The 17,226-nt window shown below is 36.9% G+C and overlaps 1 protein-coding gene across 3 annotated transcripts in view; it reads left to right on the forward strand.

Annotated features, from left to right (window-relative positions):
- The window catches only part of rassf7a (Ras association domain family member 7a), a 72,914-nt gene that overhangs the window by 29,369 nt on the left and 26,319 nt on the right, over positions 1-17,226 (forward strand). The window contains exon 1 of one of the 3 annotated variants that reach the window (XM_067436460.1): positions 6,391-6,548. The exons of the other annotated variants lie outside the window; for them this stretch is intronic. The gene's annotated coding sequence lies outside the window, so the exon portion shown is untranslated. Of the gene's footprint in view, positions 1-6,390; positions 6,549-17,226 lie in introns of those variants that run through there. 3 annotated transcript variants of the gene reach the window in all.

The raw sequence follows: 17,226 nt of genomic DNA on the forward strand, positions 1-17,226 counted from the left end.
ATTGCTCCTAACTTGAAGTACTGAGTTGGCTAACTCGTACATTTTGATAGCAATTAACATAAAAGATTTAGTTGATTAAACTGTTTTTTTTTTTTTGAGTTCTTGCTAATCAAATGAGTTATTTTCTTCACTGAAAATAAGTTGTCAGAACTCAAAGTTGAATGAGATGTTTTTTAATTAAGAAATATTTTGCAAGCTATAGCAAACTTATTCAGAAAATGCCTGAAGCGCCACTCATCACCATGATGGTAACTCTCCGAAAACCCACATTAACAGAAATTCTTCTAAATTAACATAAAACATTAATCAATACTAAATCTTCCTTACCATTAATCTTGCACAAAAACATTATTTAACATTTACTTTCCCTTTCGAGTGCCATTGCCAAAGCATGCTGGGAAAAAAAAAATCCCAGCTTAGTTTCAGTTAAACTTAAATTAGACTAAATTAAAGAAAATGAGTTAATTAAACTCAAAACAATGAAAAAGTTCAGTTTACTTGAAATATGTCAGTGCTGTGAACTCAAAAGAAAAAGAAAATGCTAATTACTCACAGCATTTGTTTAATTTAAGTTTGTCCTATTCAAACCAAATAAGTATTTTGAGCGTTAGGATCAAAACTGGTAATAATGGCGTAGGTATAGCCTAGAAATCTAGACGCACCCTAGCGGCAGCGAATCTAATCTGCCGCGAGTATCGTCTAGCAACTCTCAATACCTTCTGAGCTGTAAAACCCAAACTCTTGCCGGGCCAATCACATCGTGTATTGAGTCAGTGGACGGGGCTTAACATAATGACGGCAGAGTTGCGTTTGCGTGCTTCTAATAAACACTGAAACTGGCAAACAGGGGTCTTTCAAATCAGCTTTGTCCACGACTCTGCAAGACTTGGAGACAGTTAAGCTTTTCTCTGAGAAAAGAACAAAGAACAGCACTGAAGTCATTCTTAAAAAGGGAAGATGTGTTCTGAGTTTTGCCGACCGGATACGGCAAAAGTTTAATCTGTCAACGAGCTCCGCTTCACCTTCATTGCTCTGGTTGGTTGTAGCGCTATCCAATTGCGTGCACGCCGTGCAGAGGGAGTTTGAAAGACAACCGTTTATCCCGCCCCTCGGATTGAGCTGTCAATGGCGAGTTTCCAGACCAAACATCTTGATGTGGGTCTGGCTTGTCAGGTTAGAGAAGGTATTCATACAGTGTTCAAATGGTATGTTCAAAGATTTTTTGCATATCCCTGTGCGGCATTTTTCTCCACTCTACAGGACTCTTATTTGTAGAGTAAGATGATGCACCTCTTTCTTTCCAGCATCCGGTTTTGAAAGATTTGTGATATGCATGTGTACACCTACATCGTTACTAAAGCTATCTATGCAGGTTGGTTGTGTCTGGATACATATATTGTATTACTTCTTGCAATTAAAAGTGCGGACAGTCTGCCTGAAAGATCTAATTTGAGGAAAAAAAAGTGATTTGCCTGCAGTCGAAATTCCCTTTATCGTTGTAAAACGTCATTTAGTGTTCAGTCACTGTTTTGGTTTGTTGATGTAGTATGCAGTGGTCCTTTTTGAGCACAGCACACCTGTTCATGTTTTGTCCACTGATCTAAAGAGACATTTGAGTGTCTCTGCCATTGGATTCTTCAAAGTGCACCTGTGCTTTGAAAAGATCTCCTGGACGAATGATGAAATCAGTTTGAGGGAAACTAATGGGTTACATTGATTCACAGTTTATGTTGAAACAAGCTTAACCGCTGAGTGCACTTTTTCTTTCTTTTACAATTCAACAAACTGCTTTGTTTGCGAATGGACATACAATGACAAAATAGATTAGGTAAGGAAGTAGTCGCATTCCTATTTAGGCCAAACCTTTTGCAGTTAAGTTTTGTTTCCTCATAAAGTAGGTCATGTTGTTATCAGGTATGCTTTCTGATGGCCACAATATTAAATGCTAAAGGAACACACAAATTGTACTATTAAGGAAATCTGCTTAACTCTTTCTTCACAAGCGTTTTTGAAAAAGTTGCCAGCCACTCACCAATAATTTTCACAAAAGTTTCATGGACCCTAGAATATGTGACCCATGCTGGCAAAAGGTGACTTGACAGCGCATGATCCCGATATACACAGTAGGGATGCAACAATACAGTTAGTCCATGGATCAATACACACCTCGGTTTTTAACCACGGTTTTGGGTTCGGTTTGGTTTTTTGCTATTCTATCCTTAGGCGACAGACTCAGAAAGAGGTTAGGGAGAAAATGTTTTTTTAATGCAATGCTCTTTCTTTATTTTACTTAAAGATGGAGTAAGTGCTTTCTGGTAAACGTTGTTGATAGTTCAAATCACCAAAACAAACACGCCCCTACCCCCAAAAGGGTCTCGGCCCTATTTTGATAGCTCCGCCCCACACATACATAACCCAGGCAATGACTGTGGCAGAATCGGCGTGTAACTAATCCAGGTTGAATATTCAATGAATAAGTGAATATCTATCACAAAAACACAAACCGTTCTTATGAACAACTCGATAGTACACGAGCACGATAGTCCAACTAACGATATATTACAATTAAGACCAGATTAGGGTTATATGGCTCATGAAAAGAGGAAACAAACATATTAGGAGTATAGTATCTAACTTGTCGGACACATTTTGTAAACTGATGCTTGAAGCACACAGTGAGGAGATTTAGATGCTCTATACAGTGTGTCAATGAACGGGTCTTTATCATCGCTGAAGTGAGCCACAATACGATCGCAAATGAAAAAAAAAGTTAAAGAAAAAAAGCAAAAAAAATAAAAGCAAAAGCCAGCATATATTAGTTCTCGGCTAATGTCCCTCCTGTGTGACTCGTGTTTTTGATTAATGGCATGCACACTCTAAAAAATGCTGGGTTAAAAACAACCCAAGTTGGGTTGAAAATGCACCAACCCAACAATTGAGTTGTTTTAACCCAATGGTTGAGTTGTTTTAACCCAGTGGTTGAGTTGTTTTAACCCAGTGGTTGGGTTAAATGTTGCTTGAGACAACCCAATTGCTGGGTAAGAACAACTCAATCATTGGGTAAAAACAACCCAATTGTTGGGTTGGTGCATTTTCAACCCAACTTGGGTTGTTTTTAACCCAGCATTTTTTAGAGTGCACTGAGCGTGTCAGTGTGCGAGCGCTCTTCTCACCATCAATAGTAGCAACACTCCCCTTACCTGCTGATTGGCTACAAATTTGTTATTGCACTCGGCCTGAGTCCGTTTTGTAAAACGGTTTTGAAATAATACTTACCTCACCTTTAAAAGACTTGAAAAACCTTAAAACTTTACTTTAAAAAAAACCCTTGTACACATTCCTAGTGTATTGTAAAATAAAAAATATATTAATAAAAATATAAAAATTAAATGAATAAATGTAGGCTAAAATTAAAACTACATAGTCTTCAATATACCATATACATTGATTTAAAGCTACTGTATTATTTTTTAATTCAAGAACAGTTAGTGGTTTTCTCTTTAACTGTCGTTGTTTTATTAACATAATTTTAGAGGTGAACTGTCCCTTTAAGGACAAGTGTTCACGACCTGCTTGCATCTTATATACAGACACACGCAGATTTTACTTTGACTTTAGACATAACCGACTGTGTTTATATATGTTAACCTTGTGTGTATTTGACCGTATTAGCGCAGTAAGACTTCTTAGCCCAGTAATCACGCGTGTTTTGGTGGGAAAAGAGTTCAAATGATTGAGAAGTTTTATTCTACTGTTGGAATCCCTCATTGAGGCCAGCATTTTGCGATCACATGGCCAGATGAATACTGCTCACTGTATTGCTCTCTTTATCTGAACTTTTGTTTTCCAAATAATTTAATCATGGGATGAAAAACATGCCTTTTGAATAGTGCAGTCAGTGGCATTGACAGATATTCAGAGTGATGCTACATCCACACCATTAGGTGGCAATACAGAGTCTAAGACTACTGTTTTATTGGCTAGCAAAATATACAAAAAAGGTATTTGGCATACATTTAATTCACACGTTTTGAAACCGGATTGTAACCTGAAACTGAGGGAATGTTAGCTAACCACAGCATCCTGACAGGACGTCTCCAGAAAGCGTGGGGGGTCTGGGATGCCACGGGGGATGGGGCGAGATTAAAGGTTTAAGAAGTTGCCCTCAGGAATGCTTCAAGGGTGTCAGTGGAACGTAAAACAGATGAAACCAAGAGTTATAATCCCCTTTAATCCCATAATGTTCAGGCCAAACTGGCCTCATTCACATTAGAAGAGGTTTTATTTATCGTTGAGTTGCAACTGGCAATAAACTCAACGACTGCTTTTGTCATGATTGGTATCATGGTGCAGAAGGTAATTGTGTTGCTCTTGACAGCGTACAAAGCGAGATGACTCGTTAATAATTGACTGCTTGTTTTGTTGTGTGTGTGTTGTATGGACAAATCAGGCCAAAGGCTCAGTTGTTACTCATTATAGTCATTGTGACAATACTGTGCAGGGCTATAGAGACCAGATGTTTATATCTACAGTATTAAACTGCTCAATGCATGTCATTGAATATCAGAAACATGTCAATGCAGGTCGCATTTCCTCACTTTTAGAAGAAATACAATTATATTATATTTCGCCTGAATAAAATTAAGCGGATTTATAGCCATATTGTTTTGCATTTTGAGATAATTTTGACATTATTTTTTTAACAATAAATCACATTAATCAAATACTTATTACCCCAATATCTACATATATGTGGAAGCTTTTATGCATCATGTGCTAGTACTTGTACTACCTTACATTTAATTGATAACCAAATATTAAATAAATACATAATAATAATACCCCTTCTTTTCTTTATTTCTATTCATTTTTAAATGTATTAATTAATGCCTTCACATTATTATATATATATATTCATTTATTTATCCATTTATTCTATTAATTTGTTTAAATAAAATAAAATGCATCTAGGATAATTTTATTTTCTCTATTATAATAATGAGAAACTAACAAGGTCATTATGAATAATGAGAGTCATAAAAATAAAAAAGTTAAACATCTGGACACATTATAGTAATGAAACATTTTCAGGAAAGGGAGCTGAATTGTCACTAACATCTTAATGGTTTTATAAATTGGCTTAATTTTCTTAATGGATTTTTTTTTTAAATTTACCCTCTTAACTATCATGATTTGCGATTGAGCTGTTTATCCACTTGAGTTTTTGCTGTGTTGTTTGGTTTCAGTGGGAAGCTGATGGTCTGGTTTCAGTATTTTAAGCACTCATCTACAACAGTGAAACATCACAAATGAGATCTCCTGTCTCGATTGATTCCCCGCCTAGACAGCAGTGAGATAAAATGCAGAATTAAGTCCTTTTTTTATTTCTCTCCTGATGTATTTTTAGAAGAAACTGAGACCTTTTGAGCAATGCAACTTTCCTCTGGGTACTGAAAGCGACAGAGATCTGTATGAGTAGCTGTGACTTCCGAGAACATGTGACTTCCATCGCAAGCATCTGGTTACGCTCACACACAGATAGATAGCTGTGTAAAAAAACACCTCCTAATGCTCACTCATGCCAAAAACATCAAGATAAAAAAATACTGCCTAAATCTAAGTTTTGCTCATTGTTTTTAAAGGGTAATTCATTCAAAAATGAAAATTACCCCATGATTTACTCACCCTCAAGTGTTTATTATGACATTCTTCTTTCAGATGAATACAATCAGAGTTATATTAAAAAATGTCCTGGCTAATCCAAGCATTATAATAGCAGTGAATGGGAGCCAAAACAAGTGTGTCCATCCATTATAAAAGTGCTCCACATTTTTTTTTTTTTTTATAGATCTCTGATTGTATTCATATTCAGAAAGTCATATACACCTAGGATGGCTTGAGGGTGAGTAAATCATGGGGTAATTTAAATTTCTGGGTGAACTAACCCTTTAATGCCATAATTAATGTTAACAAATTATACCTTATTGTAAAGTGTTACTAACATTTTATACATAATGAACTAAAAATAAAAAGATTTCTGTTAGTTAGGGTTATTATTTTTGTGTTAGCAAAGTCAGCAATTATAATTGGCCCTGTAGAAAACTAATTGAGGTCTAAGAATGTCCTCATTAAATTAACTAAATGGATGGGCGTGGGTGTGAAGAACATTGATAGTGAGGCGACAGAAACTGCTCAAAACAAAACAAGACACTCCTCCTACCTGGAGAAGGGGGCGGAGTTCGGCATGTCAGCAGAGTTCAGTGAGGCGGAGAGAGACACACACACACAGAGAGAGAGAGAGAAAGAGAGAGAGAGAGAGAGAGAGAGAGAGAGAGAGAGAGAGAGAGAGAGAGAGAGAGAGAGAGAGAGCTGCAGATGTGAGTGGGAAGGGCTGTCAGACGCCAGAGCATTCCTGAGGAGCGTTAAAGACCAGAGTACACTCACCACGCCAAGACCTGCACGTCTGTCTGTCTCAAAGGAACTAGAGGACATTTCTGCTTTTATGTGGAAGTGGCAGGCAAAGCCAGGAGGAATTGTATATTTATGAGGTAAGAAAATTGTCCTCCGCATGTTTGGTTGCAGTTGTAAATCAACCTGTTGGTCCTGAGCCGCTGCTGTGACGTCTGTTAGAGCATTGAGATCTCAGAGGCTCAAATGATTTCACATCAAGCCTTGTTCAGAGGAAAACTTTATTGCTCTTTAATAGCTCAGGAGACTTAATGGTCTTTGAGGTCTTTGTTATATATTTCATTTAAACTCGTTTTCAGATGTTTCTCCTAGAATAGACACACACAAGAACTGTAAAAAATTATGTGGGATATAGCCCATAGGGATATATATATTGAGCTATTGTTGAGATCTGTTCAACAATATGAAGACGCATCTGAGATAAGAAAGAGTCTCACATCGCTCTCCATTTAATCTCATTTATATGTTGGGTTATTAAATATCTCTATATTTCTGAAACATCTTTTGGAGAAATAAATAAATAGACTCGAGTAATTGTAAAAGGAACTATAAAAGGAATATGGAAAACATGCAACAATAATCTGATGAGAGATCTTTGAGATTACAATCAAATTTTTAATGTTCAATAGTAATATTTGGTATTTTAGAAAATACCATTCTGAAAGAGTGCCGTTTCAGACACTTAAGCCAAAGTGTAGATAAAGAACACTTGATTTTTAGAAGGATTTGATGAGAAATATTTGAGTTTGAAATGGGATGTCAAATTTGATGTTAAATTGCAAACGTTGTATCTTGTAAAATCTGAGCAGAGTTTGAGATCTCTTCTGATACTCCAGAGGAGACACAAGACGATTGGAGTCTCTTTCTGAAGAAAAATGTAAGCAGTTCACGTATGCAAAAGTATGGATAACATGAAAATTTGATTTGAAAAGGATTTGATGAGAAATGCTTGAGTTTATAATGAAATGTTTGATTTTATCTTGGAAAAGCTGAGCACAGTTTGAGATCTCATCTGAAACTCCATACCTTTTAAAGTATTTCACCAAGAAATGTTGTAATCACTTTCAACTATCTTTTCCAAACATCTCTTGATTAAAAGTGAGACATGAGCACTAATATGACGGATAATGGATGATAGCGTGAGTCTGTGTTTAATTATATGCCATGAGTTTAGAGCTACATTAATCATGCTTCTTTAAGAAGGTGCTTTTCACTAAGTCCTTTATAAATTTGCTGTTTGCTTTTAATCTAACCAGATTCCCTTCAGTCTGTGTTTAACTGCATTCGGTCTGCTAATGACCAGACTGCATGCTTTAAAGTCCAGCACGGACACAAAATCTGGTTAGCGTATCATTAGGAGTCGTGTAATATCATTATCTTTTTCACTCAGTGAAACCTTCTCAATCATTTTTTGAAGCATGTACAGTCTGTATGCATGACTTGAACCTAGTAATTGCATAGCAAAGCATTCAGTCAAATATTGCAGCACCTGTGGAATATGTGGTCACGTGAAACATTTCATGACTAATCAACTTAAACCTTGTGACGTATAGTCAAAGGCAGCAGGTCATCTTTTGAAATGGGCCAGCTCAGCTCTAGTTAAAGTGACAGTTCAGCACATGGCTTGTTAAGCTGTTTAGGGTGATGCTGATGTGATCTGCTCCGTTTAGGCTGTTACTGATGGGGAACAGCAGGTCTGAGAGCATGGCTATCCATTAGAGAGCAGACATGCTGCGGCGCGGCGCTAAAACATTGATCGAGAGCGAGACATGGAAAGCGTCTGTATTGACTGCTTTGTACTGAACAGTGAGTGTCAGTGATGGCTGTAGCTGAGTCAAGTCACCTTCATTTATACAGGGCTTTATACAATACAGATAGTTTCAAAGCAGCTTTACAGTGATAAATGGTGAATTAATGATCAATGATGCAAACTGAATTCTGCAGTAATGCAGCTCTAAAGAGACTGATTTTTTAAATTTAGATTATGTCTCTCACAGTGAACATGCACCTACGATGACATTTTCAGACCCCTCCATGATTTCCAAGTGGGAGAACTTGCAAAATAGCAGGGTGTTTAAATACGTATGTTCTTCACTGTATTTTAAATGAGAAATATTTGTTTATGTTGAGATGTTTGACGTATAATTGCAAAATGAAAATCTGTGCACAGTTTCAGACACTGCTGAGATCTCGTCTGAAACTCTAGAGAAATGCATGTGGTGATATTGGATTTTTTTTTTTCTCGTAACAATATTTGAGGATCAGACTTAAGCAAAAGTCTAATTTTGCTTTCCATTTAACCACATTTCTATCATGGGGAAAAGTTGAGATATTAAATATATTTTTAAAACTTACTTTGGAGAAATAAAAATAAAAAATACAGTAAGCATATACAATTGCTATAAAAAGAATGTGGAGAACAGAAAATTTGATTTTAGAAAAACGTGATTTTTCTCACTGCTGATTCTCATTATATTAAAAGTAATTTTCATGCATTGGCACTTTAATGTATTATTTTATGTACCCAATGAAGTACTTTACATTTTGTTTTAAATATAATTATTTATTTAGTGATTTGCAGTAAAGATAAATTGGGCTTATTCTTATATTAAATATGTTTATTTTTCTTTATTTATCATGCAATTTTTGGGGTAAAATGTGTCGTGAAAAAGTTCCTTTTTCAGTTTTTCACTCATAAGCCCTTGATTGTAGAAAACACATCATGGTCTTTTCGTGGAAATTGATGACCAGAGTAAGTTTCATTGACCCATGGTGACCACTAAGCATCATTGGCTTTCTCTGGATCAATGTTGAGTAACACAGAGCTTTCGTTAAGGTTTGTGAAAGCTTCTGAATTGTAAGATGGACAGTTTCACTTTACATGCAAATCTTTCACTTGCTTTGTAAGTGTTCAGTGAAAGGCTTCTCCTGCTTCTCTCTATTGTTATCTGGATCATTCTAGTTCTCTGCAGCTCTCTACTCTCTCATGACGTGTATGCTTCTGTCTTTCACACTCCATTGACAATCTCAGGAAGGTGTAAAAATATGTGTTCAAAAGTGTGAAGATTCCCAGATAACACAATAAAAGCCTTTGATTGCTTTCAAGGTCAGGTTAGTTTCTAGCCAAATCATCATAACTCGTGCACTTAAATGTTGAAAGACCCAAATGATAAATGTTATAAAATAGATTTCCCAACATTACATTTTAGAAATGATTCAGAAACATTAACACGGACCGTTTTCTTATAATGCAAGAACATTGGCAATCACATTTATATCATTTTTTTTTAAATTGTTTAACATTTACATCAATATGCAATGTTCAATGGTGAATTGTGTTGTTGAATATGCACAAAATAATACTTAATCTAGGCAATACCATCCACAGGTATTGCGGAAAGCGGAAACTAGCAAAAATTTGCTGACATGTTTCCAATTCCATTGGCTTTTTTTCCTACAAGTTTTTCTTTTGTCCCCTTTTTTTTTAATTTCTGCTTTGTTTAAATTTTCGTTTTTTTATTTTTCTTTAATGTAATGTTTTGAGCATGAAAAAAGGGTCAACAGTCACAAAGGGAGTTATGCTCTCTATCAGTGCACAATCCCTGAAATGCTTCAATTGTGGTCTTGAGTTTTTTCCAGGAATTAATAAACCACAATAGTCCTAATTTAACTAATTCCCGCACAAGGGAGATGCAAAAAAAGAGTGAAGCCTCTTTGAGTTAGTTAGTAGTGTGTTGAACCTCATAATTATGGCAAGAGGCATGATATTTCCCAAACATGCTCGACCAATCACAACACACTGGTCCAGCCAACCAAACAGAGTTGGACAGAAGTTTGAAGTTTGCAGAAGCAAAAGCTGCTGCTCGACATGTGTTTTTCGTTGTCTCTGGTCGTGAACTTTTGTCCATTAGATCGAATGATCTAAAAAAGCTCATACTTTTACCCGCCCACAGACCCTCCCCTCGAAGAAATCAGGACAGAAGTGTTTGAAAGTAGACAAAAGAGACAGATTAAAAAGCCAGGTGTAAACGGGAATGTCTCTCTCTCATCTACTTGTGATCCGATCGACCAAAACCCATCTTAAAGGTCCCATTCTTTGCGTGTTTTCGAAGCTTTGATTATGTTTACAGTGTGCAATATAACATGAGTTCATGTTTCGCGTGTAAAAAAACACAGTATTTTTCACACAATTTACTTATCTGTACAGCGCTGTTTTCTCCGTCCTAAAAACGGCCTGATGATTTCCTTGTTCTATGAAGTCTCTCCTTCAGAAATACATAACGAGTTCTGATTGGGCCAGCGCTTCCCGTGTTGTGATTGGACAGCCGCTTAGCGCACTTTGCCCGGAGAGGTCCCGCCTCTTACCATAACGGGTAGATGCAAGTGCTGAATGCGCGCTCTTCTCCACGTGGGAGAGCAACAAAACCACGCCCCCTATTTTGCGTATTCTTGTGTGCGGAGGGTTAGTCAACAAACGGTTCTAGTGATGTCATTACATCCCTGCACTTCCTGCTGTAGTCCAAACCGGCCGTTCGCTGTAGGCTTTGAAAGGGAACTTCTGTTAAATAAAATATCTCGCTTGGCATTGAACTTTGAGCGTTATAATTTTACACGTATTATTTATGCACTAACAGCAACATTACACACTAACTAAAGTTTGAAAGATGGAATCGCGAAGAACATGACCTTTAATAGGTGTAAACGGGACTATAAATACAGGAACTAATCAAAGCATTACGGACAGGCTGGGAAGAGTATTCAAATATGTGAAAAATTATGTTTTAAACATAAATCTTTACATTCAAAACTAAATTGAGAGTTGGTAAAAAGGAATATTTTTTTGAAAATTCTGTTTCTGAAATTATTAATTAACACCATTTGTTCTTAGGAATTGGTTTATAATATTCCAAAAGTGTAATCTATGAAATAGTAACCAAAATGTTTAAGCATTAGAGACAATTATTGTCTGATTATTTATGTACATTTTTATGTTGGCGTAATGTTTCTAAAATCCTTTCACTCAACCTCGATTGAATTAACATTCTTGGAACGTTTATTTTCAATGCTCCAAAAATATGTTGAATATTGATAAAATACTACTTAATCTAGGCTGTCATCCCACAATTGCTGTGAGAACTTTCTAATCGAGTCATGTAAATAATTATTTAGTAAACATTTTGTAATTTCTGGTCATTTAGTTTTTTTGTTATAGGTTGACATAACATTCCAGAAAATGCTTTAACATCTCATTTGTATTAATATTTTAAGCATTCCAGCTGCATTACTTTGTAATGTTCCAGATGTGTGTTGTTGAATATATCCTCTGGCAGGAATGAAGTCTCCAGAGACCCTTACAAGAGCAGGTGCAGTTATTCTCCTGCTATTCTTGTGGTTCTTGAGCAATATGAAAGAAAGCTGAACCAACTGCAACTCCAATGCAAACAATTTATGAAAGAGACTGTAGATGTCGACCTTCCCTTCGCTTTGGGGTATGAGAATTCCTAGAAAGAATTAACATGACATTTAAATGCTTGTGTGCAACATCTTTGAGAGGTAGAGCGCTTTACTCGTGGAGAAAGTGAAAAGTGTTTGGGTTTGACATTTACTCATGCGGCAACTCTTGTCTGATGTAAGCAAGAGATGGAAAAGCAAAACAACCACAAACACTGAGTGCTTACTCAACACATCCTCAAAGCAACTATCATCTGTGAAAATCTGCTAGGACTCGCAAGTTTTTGTCATTTGAGTTCAATTCAAAGTCAAATACATGGCACGCTTTTTGTGTGTAGTTCTATGAATTTCTTCAGAATTTAAAGTTCATACAAACACTGACTTGAATACACCTTTTCAATGATGATTTTTTTTTTTTGAGGTGGTGGTACAGCTGTTTTGATATCATAATTAAGGGGGGAAAAACATTAGAAAATATTTTATAAAAAAAAATCTTTTTTTGCGCAGAGAAGCAGTTTTGTTAAAAAATATTGTTACATAATTTGTATAAATAATTTGTTACAAAATGCTTAGATTTTTTTTTTTTTTATTTTGCTTGGTGGTTACACCACATCACATATTTAGACTAAATGCATTTAAACGTCAAAACAATATGAAAGTCAATATAGAACGCAACTATTTAAACTTGGCAGATGTATTTTAAACAAGAAGTTTTTTTGTAAATGTTCTCAGATTCAGTTGTCTGGATCTTTTCTCCAGTTTGAAACATTTTTGAATCTTCTCACAAAGTGTGAATTTGAGAGACAAATGAAGTTATTTTTAGGGTGAGTTCATTTTTTTAAAGGCAGGTGATGCTTCTATTTTATTCCTCGCCTTAGCATCCTCTGTTATTTTTATTCTACAAAATCACAGTTCTGGGAAAGGTTTAGTCTGTCTCTCATTTTCTCATGTCTCACCCTGACACCCTTTACAGCTTTTCTCACAAAGCTCAGTTGTTTGATAATCTTTGATAATCTGAAAGAGCTTAGATCCCAATCCTCTGAGTTGTAACTTTGTTTCATCCTTGGTTCCCATGTCTTGACTGAAGAATCAATCTCCTATGGTACTTGGATTCACACGCATACTAATTGAAGCACTTGCCTGGCCCGGGACACTGGCATAGACATCGTCTCTCTGCCTGATGCATCAAGGAGACTTAGAATCGTGTGAAATATCCAAGAGTTGATGCTTTCTATGTCCCAAGGCTGTCTGAGTAATTATTTAGCAAAGCTCACATAATGAAAGAGTGAGTACGCTATGCTTTGGCAGGATTCACCCATATAAATATCCTTCCTTGGAAACCACAAGTTGTTTGCCACTGTTGCTTAGTGCCGATGCCCCAAAATTCCCATCTGCACCCCTGCTTGAATGCAGAAGTAACAGGACAGTTAATGTGTTTAATGTGTTGCCAAATGCCACGAGAGCGAAAGAGTGCAACAGTGACCGTCCACTGTTCAGTGATCTTCCTGATGACTTCTACACAAGCATATGTCCTGATTTAGCAAGCTGGTAGATGTGTCATGAAAGTTGAATATGGCGACTATGGATGAGATTTTAAAGGATTAGTTGACTTTAAAATGAAAATGACCCCATGATATACTCATCCTTAAGCCGTCCTAGGTGTGTATATATATATATATATATGTCTTTTTGATGAACACAATCAGAGTTAAATTAATAAATATCTTCCCACCTTTATAATGGCAATGACAGGGTCCGTTGTGTTAGAAGCTCAAAAAAATGCGTCCATCCATCATAAAAGTAATCCACATGGCTCTGGGGGTTAATAAAGGCCTTCTTAAGCAAAGCGATGGGTTTGTAGAAGAAAAATATCCATATTTAAAACTTTATAAAGTAAAATATCTAGCTGCCTTCTGTATTCAATGTACGAAAAAGCATAACTGTGACGTTGGACGTAGCGTTAGTGTTTGAACTGCGAGAGGCGTTTCAACTTTCTGTGTAAGTTGAATATGGAAGATGGTCTGGCTGGAGCTAGATATTTTACTTTATAACGTGTTAAATAGGGATTTTTTTTTTTACTTAAAAAACCCCATTGCTTTGCTTCAGAAGACCTTTTATTAACCCCCCGGAGTCGTGTGGAGTTCGTTTATAATGGACGGATGCACTTTTTTGAGCTTGAAACTGAATGGACCAGTCACTGCCATTATAAAGTTTGGAAGCGTTGGGAGATTTATTAATATAGCTCTTATTTAGTTTATCAGAAAGTTGAAAGTCATAAACACTAAGGATGGCTTGATGGTGAGTAAATCATGGGGTTATTTCAATTTTAAGTGAACTACTCCTTTACCTTCCGAATCCTGACTGTTGTATTATTTTTAGGTGCAGGAATTGATGTCAGTTCATCCATGCTCTTGGTGGGAGGTAATATTATCGTGGATTTTCAGTTTCAGTACACTTTTTAGAATAGCTATCTTCAATAAAGCAGACAGGAGATGTCAAGAATGCATGCACTTCGCAATGCTCCCACACCAGGAATGTGCTGTTTCGCAACACACACATTCCACTGACGGTTTTGTCTGTAAATCAACAGTGAGGTTTCCCTCCACAGGGATTTGATGTGTCACCTGAAATTGCACATTCCAGACCTTTTGCAAACATTCCCTGAAACTTGAAAGGTCCAAATACAGACCCTTGGCCTTGGCCAAAGACAGAATGTGGAAAGGTGATTAATGGTGATGTGCTATCTTGGTAGGAGTTGAAATTAACATGACTTCTAAACAAATAATGCTAGAAAAGATGGCATTGGTTAGTTAGACTGTAAGCATGTTAAAGAAAAGCACAATGTCATTATGCATTGCTTTTGAGACGCTCTGAAGGGAGGGTTGGATCTTATGCTCATTTCATTTTTAAATTACAACTCCAAATTGATTTACTTTAAAACACCACCTTTAAATTGAAAAATGTAAATTTTACATTATATATATATATATTATTGTGATAAAGTTTATACAAATTATATATATATATATATATATATATATATATATATATATATATATATATATATATATATATTATTGTGATAAAGTTGATACAAATTAAACTTTCATATATTTTAGATTCATTGCACACCAACTGAAATATTTCATGTCTTTTATTGTTTTAATACTGATGATTTTGGCATACAGCTCATGAAATTAGCATATCATGAAAAGGTTCTCTAAACAAGCTGTTAACCTAATCATCTGAATCTACTAATTAACTCTAAACACCTGCAAAAGATTCCTGAGGCTTTTAAAAACTCCCAGCCTGGTTCATTACTCAAAACCGCAATCATGGGTAAGACTGCCGACCCGACTGCTGTCCAGAAGGCCATCATTGACACCCTCAAGTGAGAGGGTAAGACACAGAAAGAAATGTCTGAACGAATAGGCTGTTCCCAGAGTGCTGTATCAAGGCACCTCCGTGGAAGTCTGTGGGAAGGAAAAAGTGTGGCTAAAAAAGCTGCACAAGGAGAAGAGGTGACCGGACCCTGAGAAAGATTGTGGAGAAGGACCGATTCCAGACCTTGGGGGACCTTCGGAAGCAGTGGACTGAGTCTGGAGTAGAAACATCCAGAGCCACCGTGCACAGGCGTGTGCAGGAAATGGGCTACAGGTGCCGCATTCCCCAGGTCAAGTCACTTTGGGCTACAGAGAAGCAGCACTGGACTGTTGCTCAGTGGTCCAAAGTACTTTTTTTGGATGAAAGCAAATTTTGCATGTCATTCGGAAATCAAGGGGCCAGAGTCTGGAGGAAGACTGGGGAGAAGGAAATGCCAAAATGCCTGAAGTCCAGTGTCAAGTACCCACAGTCAGTGATGGTCTGGGGTGCCATGTCAGTTGCTGGTGTTGGTCCACTGTGTTTTATCAAGGGCAGGGTCAATGCAGCACTTCATGCTTCCATCTGCTGAAGAGCTTTATGGAGATGATTTCGTTTTTCAGCATGACCTGGCACCTGCTCACAGTGCCAAAACAACTGGTAAATGGTTTACTGACCATGGTATTACTGTGCTCAATTGGCCTGCCAACTCTCCTGACCTGAACCCCATAGAGAATCTGTGGGATATTGTGAAGAGAAATTTGAGAGATGCAAGACCCAACACTCTGGATGAGCTTAAGGTCGCTATCGAAGCATCCTGGGCCTCCATAACACCTCAGCAGTGCCACAGGCTGATCGCCTCCATGCCACGCCGCATTGAAGCAGTCATTTCTGCAAAAGAATTCCCGACCAAGTATTGAGTGCATAACTGAACATAATTATTTGAAGGTTGACTTTTTTTGTATTAAAAACACTTTTCTTTTATTAGTCGGATGAAATATGCTAATTTTTTGAGATAGGAATTTTGGGTTTTCATGAGCTGTATGCCAAAATCATCAGTGTTAAAACAATAAAAGACCTGAAATATTTCAGTTGGTGTGAAATGAATCTAAAATATATGAAAGTTAATTTTTTATCATTACATTATGGAAAATAATGAACTTTATCACAATATACTAATTTTTTGAGAAGGACCTGTGTATACTGTGTATACACACTCACCTAAAGGATTATTAGGAAGACCTGTTCAATTTCTCATTAATGCAATTATCTAATCAGCCAATCACATGGCAGTTGCTTCAATGCATTTAGGGGTGTGGTCCTGGTCAAGACAATCTCCTGAACTCCAAACTGAATGTCAGAATGAGAAACATTCAGGCGGAAAGAAGAGCAACTTTGACTGAAATAACCACTTGTTACAACCGAGGTATGCAGCAATGCATTTGTGAAATCACAACACGCACAACCTCGAGGCGGATGGGCTACAACAGCAGAAGACCCCACCGGGTACCACTCATCTCCACTACATATAGGAAAAAGCGCTACAATTTGCACGAGCTCACCAAAATTGGACAGTTGAAGACTGGAAAAATGTTGCCTGGTCTGATGAGTCTCGATGGTGGTGTAATGGCAGGCTGGTGGTGGTGGTGTAATGGTGTGGGGGATCTTGGCACACTTTAGGCCCCTTAGTGCCAATTGGGCATCGTTTAAATGCCACGGCCTACCTGAGCATTGTTTCTGACCATGACCATCCCTTTTAAAGCTTAGATCGGGCATACATACATACATACATACATACATACATACATACACACACACACACACACACACACACACACACACACACACACACACACACTCATATATATATGTGTTGGTTAACTTCACTAAATGACTAGATGGTTGAGTATAAAATATGAATTATTTGATAAAATATCACTTCCTCTT

This window comes from Pseudorasbora parva, chromosome 25 (assembly GCF_024679245.1).
Source record: "Pseudorasbora parva isolate DD20220531a chromosome 25, ASM2467924v1, whole genome shotgun sequence".
NCBI classification, from domain to species: domain Eukaryota; kingdom Metazoa; phylum Chordata; class Actinopteri; order Cypriniformes; family Gobionidae; genus Pseudorasbora; species Pseudorasbora parva.